Source organism: Xyrauchen texanus, chromosome 47 (assembly GCF_025860055.1).
Source record: "Xyrauchen texanus isolate HMW12.3.18 chromosome 47, RBS_HiC_50CHRs, whole genome shotgun sequence".
Classification (NCBI taxonomy): domain Eukaryota; kingdom Metazoa; phylum Chordata; class Actinopteri; order Cypriniformes; family Catostomidae; genus Xyrauchen; species Xyrauchen texanus.
In genome coordinates, this window is record NC_068322.1 from 22,297,982 (window position 1) to 22,310,447 (window position 12,466).

Consider the following 12,466-nt stretch of genomic DNA (forward strand, 5'->3'; position numbering starts at 1 on the left):
CTAACATTTCTGCCTTTTTGACATTTGTCACAGCTATTCTTACTCCATTACTCAGAACAGTTAGACCTACATTTCTTTTTAAACCACCCATTTTTCTGATCATACCCCATACTTCACTGATGTCTACTTTCTCCCCTATAGAATTACAATAACTTCTCCAGTAATTATATTTGGCTTCTCGATTTACCCCTTCTCAAAATTGCTAGTGCTTTCTTATATAGAATGAGGTCATCAAATATATGTGTCTTCCCATCTTTTCTAAAGGCCTTATTCCTAGCCTGTATTGCTGTGCTAAATAATTCTGTCCACCATGGAACTGATTTCTTTTTTTGTTCCTTTATTTATCCTAATTTCTTCACCTGCAGTATTATACAATACTTTACTACATCCTCCATTTCCTCATTTAAATTCAACTCTTGTAACTTCACTTCACTAATTTACTTAAAAGCCTTCCAGTTTGTGGTTTTAAATTGCCATCTACATATCTTATCATCTGTAATCTCATTTACATCCATGCCTAATTTACTGCAAATAACATAATGATCACTACCTAGTGTAAAATCCTCCTAAACCTCCCACCTACATATCCCTGCTAGGCATTCTGTCATCAATGTTAAATTTATAGCAGAACAACCACCCCTCATAACATCAATTCTAATAGCTCTACCATCATTCATACACACCAGACCCTTCCAGTCTATAATTTCTTCTATTACCTTACCATTGTGGTCAATACTATCACTTCCCCATAAAGTACTATGAGCATTAAAATCCCCACACCATACCACTTTGTGACTACCCATTCTCATGATATTTTCTAACGCTTCAATAGTTAACCTATTGCATGGATTCTAAAAACGAATCACCTTAAAACTCAAAAAAATATCTCGTCTATAATTGATTCATATTCATCACTCACTTCTATAATCCTATGTGCAATTTCATTTTTATTACATATAGCCACCCCACCACCATTACTTGTCTGTCTATCCTTTCGAATAATTGTATAACCTTGTATCTCAAAAGCTAGATGAGATTTCAACCATGTCTCTTGTATACGTATGACATGTGGTTTACATTCCTTATCCTCTATAAACTTTTTAAATTCTTGCCCATTTGCAATTAAGCTCCTTGCATTACACTGTTATTGTCAGGATGCCTGTTTGATCAGCCTCATTGTGTTTGTGTCTGTGTCTGTGTCGTTGTTCGTCCGTAGCGCTTGACTGTCTTGTTTGTCCGCCTGCGCGCTTCGGCGTGTGGTGTTTGCGTTCGTTCACCATGTGTGTCTGCACGTGTTGTTTTCCATGCGCTCAACTGTCAGCTGTCGCCCCTCCCTCTTGTTACCTTGTTAGTTCAACATTACACTCACGTCTTACTCCTCATTAGCCTCTCTTTATATTCCCCTTGTGTTTTTTGTCTCTTGCCAGATCGTGTTTTTGCGTGTTGTTATTCATGTCTTGCTAATCTTGCTTTTTCTTGCTGTTTGTGGTAATCTAGTTATCTAGTCAAGTTTTATTTTTTCTTCAATTTTGATTAACTTTGGATTCCTAGGGTTTTCCTATTTTTGCTTTTCTTTTACTGTGTCTTGATCCCAGCTTGTTCAACCCTGATTTGATTTATTATTTGTATCTTTGTTGATGATTTCTGTTTGGTTTTCCTATACATTAACTTGGCATAGTTTATAGGTTTTTGCATTATTTTTCCTCATCCCCTGTGGCTTGCATTCCGAGCAGTTTAGTCTTTTCCCTTTTTCTTTGTTTTCTCTCTCTCCAGTCTCGCCATCTTCCAGGCTGCTGGACAGAGCTTATTCCCCCGCCACCTCTGGGCTACCAGCAGTCATCTCCCTTCCCCCTTGCCGCGCCTCACCTGCCAACACTGCCCGTTGCTCCCCCCGTCTCATTCGCCACCATCATTTACCTCTTTTGCGGACTGCTCTTGGCTGGGGTTACCATCCGATGGACCTAGACCATGTTTTCTGAGGCCGTTACTATCTGTGGACCTCATCCTGTCTGGCTCGTGCTTGTTAATTTCCCAATAAACTGTGGTGTACCCTGCAATTGACTCCTCTTCTTTCTGAACCCTGACAGTATGATCTGGCCAGATATGGATTCAGCAGGGTCAGATGTAGTCCGGACCGCCATTGCCCAGCAGGGGATTCTGCTAGGACAACATGCCTCACAGATTACTACCACTACCCGTGGTGTAGAGTTAATGGCCAACCTGATGGCAGACCTCACCGCACAGCTTAGAGAATTGTGTAGGGACCAGGATTCCATCAGAGCGGTTGCTGCTGCCTCACTCCCCGTACCTGCTCATGCCAGTCTAGAACCCCGAGTGCCCACACCTACCCCCTATGATGGCGACCCCAAGTCCTGTGGTTCATTCCTGTCTCTGTTGTTAATCTTTGCCTTGCAACCTACCACCTATGCTTCTGAGATCACCAAGGTGGCCTTTGTTATCACTCTGCTCACCGGCAAGGCTTGTGAATGGGGAACCACTGTGTGGGCAGCCAAGGCTCCGTTCTGCACCACCTTCGAGCTGTTCGAGAAGGAGATGCTGAAGGCATTTGATCGATCACTGGCAGGTAAGGAGGCCGCTAGCCAGCTCGCCAGGTTGAGACAGGGGGACCACTCTGTGACCGATTACTCAGTCCGCTTCCATACCCTTGCTGCCTTAACTGGATGGAATGAGGAGGCTTGCTGGGACCGTTTCCAGGAGGGCCTTAACGACGAACTCCAAGATGAAATTGCCATTCATGACTTACCATCCTCATTCGACGGCCTGGTGGATTTGGCCCTCAGAGTGGAGACTCGTCTGGAGATGCGACTTCAGAGACAATGTGCTCGTGTTCAGTGGAGAGGAACCATATCTCCACTGGCAGTAATCAGCCATGGCCTTGAGCCTCACCCGGAGCCAGAACCCATGCAGGTGGGGCGAATGTGTCTGGCAGCAGAGGAGAGACAATGCCGCATATCCCAGGGACTCTGTCTCTACTGTGGCAAACCAGGACATTTTGCAGCCCAGTGCCCGTTAAAAGCCAGGCTCGCCAGTAATTGGGGAAGTACTGGCGAGCGTAACTCCCTTGTCTTGTTCCCCCGGTTCCCGCACCCTTCTTCCTGCCACTGTCGGGTGGGGCCCCTACTCAAGACGTTGCTCAGTCTTAGTTGATTCTGGTGCGGAGGGTGACTTTATTGATGCGGATTTGGTAGCTCGTTGGAGAATTCCTACCTCCCCTCCAGAAATCTATCACAGCAAGGGGACATAACGGCTCCATCTTGGCCCAAATAACCCAAGTCACTGACCCTGTAAGCCTAGTCATCTCTGGCAACCACCGTGAGGAAATTGTGTTCTACCTCCTTAAGTCTCCTAGCACTACCATTGTATTGGGGCACCCGTGGCTGGTTAAGCACAATCCCCATGTGAGTTGGTTAGAAAGTTCTGTGTTAGCGTGGAGCTCTTTTTGTCACAAGTTTTGTCTGGGTGCTGCTTCGTATTCTGGCCCTGTTTCTTCTATGTTACAGGAGGAGGCGGTGGATCTAACCGGTGTTCCTGTGGAGTACCTTGGCCTGCGACGCGTGTTCAGCAAGTCCCGGGCGGCATCCCTTCCTCCACATCGGCCGTATGACTGTGCCATTGACCTTCTTCCAGGCACCTCTCCGCCCAAGGGCCACCTATACTCCTTCTCTGGACCAGAGAGGGGGGCACAGGATAAGTATATCCATGAGTCATTGGCGGCTGGCCTCATCTGACCCTCCTCTTCTCCCACAGGCGCAGGGTTCTTCTTCGTGGGGAAGAAGGATGGTTCACTCCGTCCCTGCATCGATTATTATTGGGCTGAATGACATCACCATAAAGAATCGGTACACCCTGCCATTGATGTCTACTGCTCATGGGCTGTTGCAGGGAGCACAGGTCTTCACTAAGTTGGATCTCCGCAATGCCTACCACCTGGTTTGGATCAGGGAGGGTGATGAGTGAAAGATGGCATTCAACACCCCCACTGGGCACTTTGAATATAGGGTGATGCCCTTTGGGCTCACTAATGCCCCGGCTGTCTTCCAGGCCCTGGTCAATGATGTGTTGAGAGACATGATCAATAGATTTGTCTTTGTGTACCTTGATGATATCTTAATTTCTTCCCCTTCGTTACAGGTACACATTCATCATGTACGCCAGGTGCTGCAACGTCTTCTGGAGAACCAGTTGTACGCCAAGGCAGAGAAATGTATGTTCCACGCTGACTCCGTTCCGTTCTTGGGGCAATAATCTCGGCGGAGGGGATCAAGGTAGATCCGACGAAGGTAAGGGCTGTCTCCGAATGGCCAGTCCCTGACTCCCGCAAGGCGTTGCAGCGATTCCTGGGTTTTGCTAACTTCTATACGCGGTTTATCCGCAGCTTCAGTCAAACCGCTGCACCTTTGACAGCTCTAACCTCCACACGTGTTCATTTCAGGTGGTCAGATCAGGCTCAGGAGGCTTTCCAGAGACTTAAGAAATGTTTCACCTCTGCACCTATCCTGTCTGTTCTTGACCGTGATCTGCAATTTATTGTGGCGGTAGATGCTTCCGAGGTTGGGTTTGGAGCATTTCTCTCCCAGCGATCCCCTCGTGATGGAAAAGTACACCCCTGTGCATTCTTCTCGCACCGCTGAACAGAACTCACCGCTGCTCGTGGTGAGACTGGCCCTGGATGAGTGGTGTCACTGGCTAGAGGACGCGGCGGAGCCCTTCTTGGTCTGGACAGATCATAAAAACCTTGAGTATATCCGTTCGGCCAGGAGGTTGAACCCTTGGCAGGCCAGATGTGCACTCTTCTTTGGCCGGTTCCATTTCACCCTCTCATACCGGCCAGGATCGAAGAACATTAAGCCTGATGCTCTGTCCCATCTTTTTGACTGCCCTAGGGGTAAGTCGTTTCCTGACACTATAGTGCCTGAAGATGTTGTGGTGGCTGCCGTGTCCTGGGGGGTCGAGGGACAGGTCAGGGAGGCCCTACGAGGGGTGGCTGTTCCGGTGCGTTGCCCGGATGGTCTGTTGTTTGTCCCTGAGCCATTGCGTGCAGTTGTGTTGAAGTGGAGCCACACATCGAGGCTGGCCTGTCATCCAGGAGTGCGGAGAACTCTGGCTTCTGCTCATCAATGCTTCTGGTGGCCCAACATGGACCAAGACGCCAGACAGTTCGTGGCAGCCTGCTTGGTTTGCGCCCAGAATAAGTCTTCTAACAAGCCTCCCGCTGGTCTGCTGTATTCTTTGCCCATTCCCTCCCGCCCCTGGTCTCACATTTCCCTTGATTTTGTTACTGGCCTCCCTCCCTCAAGGGGCTGCACCGTGATTTTTACTGTGGTTGACCGTTTTTCCAAGGCGGTGCACTTTATTCCCCTTCCCAAACTGCCCACTGCGAAGGAGACGGCACTGGTGGTGGTCGATCACGTCTTCAGGATTCATGGTCTTCCAACGGACGTGGTGTCTGACAGGGGGCCCCAGTTCATTTCCCACTTTTGGAGGGAATTCTGTCGTCTATTTGGGGCTACTGCCAGCCTGACTTCAGGATTCTATCCACAGACCAACGGGCAGTCCGAGTGGGCCAACCAGGATTTAGAGCATATGCTTCGCTGTCTGGCATCACATAATCCCGCCTCCTGGAGCCAGCAGCTCACCTGGGCAGAATATGCACACAACACACTTCCTGTGGCATTGACTGGTATGTCCCCTTTTCAGTGCTCACAGGAATCTGAAGCCGCTGTCCCCTCTGCCCAGGCCTTTGTCCAGCGTTGTAAAAGAAACTGGAGAAGAGCCAGAGAGGTCCTGCTTTGGGCAGGGAGACGTGCCAAGGTGGCAGCAGGCCGCCAGCGGATTCTGGCACCCAAGTATGTCTGTGGGCAGAGGGTATGGCTGTCCACTAAGGACCTACCTCTTAAGGTGCCGGCACACAAGTTAGCACCCAGGTTCAAAGGGCCCTACCGCATCTCTAAGGTCCTGAGTCCAGCGGCGGTGCAGCTCATACTCCCACCTGCTCTCAGTCGTGTGCACCCTGTCTTCCATGTCTCTCGTGTTAAACCGGTATTTTCTTCCCCCCCTGAACACTACTGTGTCTGTCCCATCCCCCCCACCCCCCGTCTGGTTGAAGGGGTCCCTGTGTATACTGTCAGGAGATTGCTGGACTCCAGGAGGCGTGGTAGGGGATACCAGTACCTTGTGGACTGGGAGGGATACAGCCCGGAGGAGAGATGTTGGGTGCCATCCCGGGATATTCTGGACCGCTCGCTGATTGAGGACTTCCACCAGCAGCGGCCACTTTCTACCCAAGGAGCATCTGGGGATGCCTCTGAAGGGGGGGGGGGTACTGTCAGGATGCCTGTTTGATCAGCCTTGTTGTGGTTGTGTCGTTGTTCGTCTGTAGCGCTTGACTGTCTTGTTTGTCCGCCTGCGCGCTTCGGCGTGTGGTGTTTGTGTTCGTTCACCATGTGTGTCTGCACGTGTTGTTTTCCATGCGCTCAATTGTCAGCTGTCGCCCCTCCCTCTTGTTACCTTGTTAGTTCAACATTACACTCACGTGTTACTCCTCATTAGCCTCTCTTTATATTCCCCTTGTGTTTTTTGTCTCTTGCCAGATCGTGTTTTTGCGTGTTGTCATTCACGTCTTGCTAATCTTGCTTTTTCTTGCTGTTTGTGGTAATCTAGTTATCTAGTCAAGTTTTCTTTTTTTCTTCTATTTTGATTTGCTTTGGATTCCTAGGGGTTTCCTATTGGATTCCTAGGGTTGTCTTGATCTCAGCTTGTTCAACCCTGATTTGATTTATAATTTTTATCTTTATTGATGATCTGTGGCTTGCATTCCGAGCAGTTTAGTCTTTTCCCTTTTTCTTTTTTTTTCCCTCTCCAGTCTCGCCGTCTTCCAGGCTGCTGGACAGAGCTTATTCCCCCACCACCTCCGGGCTACAAGCAGTCATCTCCCTTCCCCCTTGCCGCGCCTCACCTGCCAACACTGCCCGTTGCTCCCCCCGTCTCATTCGCCACCATCATTGACCTCTTTTGCGGACTGCTCTTGGCTCCGATGGACCTAGACTACGTTTTCTGAGGCCGTTACTATCTGTGGACCTCATTCTGTCCGGCTCGTGCTTGTTAATTTCCCAATAAACTGTGGTGTACCCTGCAATTGAGTCCTCTTCTTTCTGAACCCTGACAGTTATACTATTAATACCACTAAGTACCTCCAAATGATGCCTGAGTGTCTGCTACTTCACCCTGAAGTTTAATTTACTTGTTCCAGGGTAATTCCCTCAACCTGTAGATGTTTTTCAGCAGCCTATATTATTATTTTGGTCCTTTCAGTTCTGCTTTTGTTTTGTGCTGCCCAGTTTATTACCTCAGTTGAAAATGACATGAACTCAACTTCCCTATCTGTCACTCACTCGACGTTGTGTGAATTGAGCTGAATTCCCACAGCCTCACATTCACCTCTGCTGGATTCCCGACGGCGCATTACAGCAGCTTTCTCCTCCCTCTGCACTGGTGCACTGCAGAGATCACCCCTGGGCACTTCGGCAGAACTGAAAGAGTATATTCTAAAAGAGTATTTTCCCTAAAAGAGTATATTCTAAAAGAGCGGCACACACAGAAACATCTTTTAAAAGACGTGTCTTTTTAAAGATGCCTTTCCGCTTGTGTGTTATTCCTAGTTGCGGGCATTGTCTCTCACCTTCCGATGGCCAAGACCCCAGTGGCTCCCCGCCTCGGTCCTTCTACCTACGGGTTTGAGGCCAGCGCGGCTAGCACTGGGGTGAATTGGGGACATTAATGGGACCACCTCCGCTGGGTAAATTAGCCTTATCAGGGCTCGTTTGCCCTGATAAGGCTTCCGGATGAGTGCACCGGCTCGTCTCAGAGTGAGTTTGACCTCTTGTTTGGGGCCCGCGAAGTTGATGAACGTTCAAGCTCAGCATTGGAGAGCGGGCTCGTCCAGTCAGATGTGGAAGCCGGAGCGCTGTATGCAGAAGAAGCTGGGGCACTGTATGCAATGGGCATGCAGCCGCCGGCTACTGGATGGGCCCACGGCTATGTTGGCACATCAACTGCCTCAAGTTGTTGGCAATAATGCTTGCACTGCGGAGGTTCCGGCCCTTGATCCAGGGCAAGCATGTGTTGGCTCGGAAAGACAACATGACAAAGGTGGCCTACATCAGCAGTCAAGGCAGTTTACGCTCCCACTGTATGTCACAACTCGCCTGTCGTCTCCTCCTCTGGAGTCAGTAGTACCTCAAGTCACCGTGAGCCACACACATCCCGGGCGACCTCAACACTACTGCGGACGTGCTATCATGACAGGTTACCCGCAAGAGAGAGTGGAAACTCCACCCTCAGGTGGACCTGTTTGCTTCCCCAGAATCCTCCTACTGCCCGCTTTGGTATGTCCTGACCAAGGCTCCCCTCGGTATAGATGCGCTGGCACACAGCTGGCCCCCTGGACTGTGCAAAAATGCATTTCCTCTAGTGAGCCTACTTGCACAGACCCTGTTCAAGGTCAGGGAGGATGAGGAGCAGGTTATTGCCTATAATCTCCCATCCAGTCCAGAATTTGACCAGATCGGTCAGTTCAGTTGGTGTTGCTATGGTGTAGATTAAAATGGATTAATAAAATGGCTACAACAAATGAAATTATCTACAAAAATCTAATTTAACTTTACTAGTCATCAGGATAAATGACCAACTATGTCACTAACATCTTACACTCAATAGAAGACTAGTCTAACCCTTGAGATATGTTGTATATAGAAGAGTAATTTTTAGAATGAGACCAGTTATAGTGACTACTGAGCTGAAAACAGCACCATGACAAATTTGCCCACATAAACAAAATCCACACACATGTGAGGTTTATATTGAATATTCAAACAGCTAAGGAACTTGTACAGTAACTAACAGCAATATAATATACAAATAGCAATTCCAAGTGTACTCTGTAAACCTACCGTTAGAAATGAACTGTTTTGGTGTCAACTGAACAAACGTTATTGTAACGAACACAAGTTGAGACAGTCACAATGTCGGGGTAAAACAGCTTTATTCAAAAAGCAGGCAACAGTACAAAAGGGCAAATCCAGAGAAGAGTAGTCGAGGGGAGCGTAAGGTCGAAGCCGGGGAATCAGAGTATGACAAAGGGGCATATCCACAGAAGAGTAGTTAAGGGGAGCGTAAGGTCGAAGCCGGGGAATCAGAATATCGCAAGGTACAAGGTAAATGTTACAGTTATCATCCTCACGCAGCTTAGAGATACATTGCTGAAGTACCTGCATTGAAAAGAGGTATAGGCTGACCAGGTATAGGCTACAAGGATATTACAAATCAGTAGCACAAAGATGAAGTTTTAAACGGCTTAACGTTACTAAACTTTAATAAGCATAATATTAAGGGTTTGGTTACAGTTACAATATTGGCCATCCCTGCATGTCTCCGCTAACAAAATGTTATCAAATGGCACCTCATTAAAAGTTCCACGTAGATATTGTCCAATAAATTCTGTTAATGTGCAACGTGTTAGGTCATACCTGTTACTGAATCTTACAAAAGGCAAATAAAACAGTTGATACACTCACCAAAGCACCATCGTTTGGGTTTGTTGTCATAGCTGACACCATTCCTGTAATTTCAAGCAACGGTGTCTGTCGCTGTCTCGAGTAGGGACATGGTTCGATTTCATACAGTTTCGATTGCTTATCCTCAGTGTCCCGGATGTCTAATCTGAATTTAACACCGAATTTTGGCATCTGAATTTGAGCAACGTGAATATAAATAATTAGAATTTTAAAACGTGAATTTTTGTTTCTGAATTTGTGAACATTGAAAAATAAAAGTGAAAATGAGTTATTGAAATTTTGAAGAGTTGAATTCAGAAGCCAAATTCACATGCATAGTTTCAATGCTGAAAAATTCAGTGCTAGAAATTCAATGGCTTTTTCATTTCAAAATCTGGTGAGACAGATTTGCTTCCATATTTCCCCTACAGACTGCAGCAACATGACCATATTTTTGACATTTAAAACATCTGATTGGTAGTGGTACATACCTGTATGCGTTTTACAGAAAGATTATCTACCTTCTCTTTATATTGTACACATTTCAATCTTTTTGCTTCAATCACCTTAGCCCCCTTTAAATTGCCCTTTACTGTATCTATTGATACATCAGTTGGAATTCCAGAGTTTACTCCCTTAACCAAGCTCTCTTACACGGAACTGTGCTACTTATTGGCCAAGCATTGATTTTATGACTTGTGCTACTTTCTGTTGTTTTACATATAATTTTATACATATAGTTTTACAAAGCAATTTCTACTTGATTGACCATATTATTTTCTGCAAATTTCATCAGTACCTTATATTCCTCCTTGTTTGTCCTGTCTGGTACCCTTTCTTTTTCACTATCAATTCCCGATTCATGTCTACAAGTTTTCTTTCTTTTACGTTTGACAATTTTACTCCCAATCAACTACTCCACTATTCCTGCTGATATTTGTATTTTATTTTATTAAAAAAAGATTCCTCCATCTACGGATCACTTCCGGTACTATCAGTACTCCATCAATACTCAAGTCACAGTCAAGTCCACAAAAGACAATGGTAAACATGAGGGCTTAAATACATGGACATGGGACCACATAACATAGACAACCATTGACGGGACTAAACTAATGAACATGACAACAGACTAATAAAAAGGAACCAATAATAAAACATAACTGATAATAAGACAACAAGACAATAAACCAATGAGAATGAGACACATAAACATGGAGGGAAACAAGATATCACATGACCAGAAAGAAGAAATAGGAACAAGGAACTACATTTTCAAAATAAAAAGACCTGAAAACAAAACATGAACAAAAACACATTTAAACATGACACTAACCTTATCTGTGTAAAGTTAAATCCCATATTATGACTTCATTGCCATGAAAACAAAACCCTGTAATCATATTATTGAATAATTCATTACAAGTAAGCAAATTCTTATCACACTAAAATCATGTTAACGCATAAACTCAAAAAAGAAACTTCACTTTTTCAGGAAATTGTATTTTAAAGATAATTTTGTAAAAATCCAAATAACTTTACAGATCTTTATTGTAAAGGGTTTAAACAATGCTTTCCATGCTTGTTCAATGAACCATAAACAATTAATGAACATACACCTGTGGAAAGGTCGTTAAGACACTAACAGCTTACAGATGGTAGGCAATTAAGGTCACATTTATAAAAACTTAGGACACTAAAGAGACCTTTCCACTGACTCTGAAAAACACCAAAAGAAAGATGCCCAGGGGTCCCATCACATCTGTGTGAATGTGCCTTCGGCATGCTGCATGGAGGCATGAGGACTGAAGATGTGGCTAGGGCAATAAATTGCAATGTCCGTACTGTACAGGGAGACATAATCATCCTCGCAGTAGCAGACCACGTGTAACAACACCTGGACAGGATAGGTACATCTGAATATCACACCTGTGGGACAGGTACAGGATGGCAACAACATCTGCCTGAGTTACACTAGGAATGTACAGTACAATCCCTCCATCACTGCACAGACACTCTGCAATAGGCTGAGAGAGGCTGGACTGAGAGCTTGTAGGCCTGTTGTAAGGCAGGTCCTTACCAGACATCACCAGCAACAACCTTGCCTGTGGGCACAAACCCACCTTCGCTGGGCCAGACAGGACTGGCAAAAAGTGCTCTTCACTGACGAGTCATGGTTTTGTCTCACCAGGGGTGATGATCGGATTCGCGTTTATCGTAGAAGGAATGAGCGTTACACCGAGGCCTGTACTCTGGAGCGGGTTTGATTTGAAGGTGTAGGGTCCATCATGGTCTGGGGCAGTGTGTCAGCATAATCGGACTGAGCTTGTTGTCATTGCTGGCAATCTCAACGCTGTACGTTGCAGGGAGGACATCCTCCTCCCTCATGTGGTACCCTTCCTGCAGGCCCATCCTGACATGACCCTCCAGCATGACAATACCACCAGCCATACTGCTCATTCTGTGCATGATTTCCTGCAAGACAGGAATATCAGTGTGCTGCCATGGCCAGCAAAGAGCCCAGATCTCAATCCCATTGAGCACGTCTGGGACCTGTTGGATCGGAGGGTGAGGGCTAGGGCTATTCCCCCCCAGAAAAGTTCGGGAACTTGCAAGTGCCTTGGTGGAAGAGTGGGGTAACTTCTCACAGCAAGAACTGGCAAATCCATGAGGAGGAGATGCACTGCAGTACTTAATGCACCTGGTGGATACACCAGATACAGACTGCTACTTTTTGATTTTGAACCTCCCTTTGTTCAGGGACACATTATACCATTTCTGTCAATCACATGTCTGTGAAACTCGTTCAGTTTATGTTTTAGTTGTTTAATCTTTTTATGTTCATACAAATATTTACACAGGTTAAGTTTGCTGAAAATAAAAGCAGTTGAAAT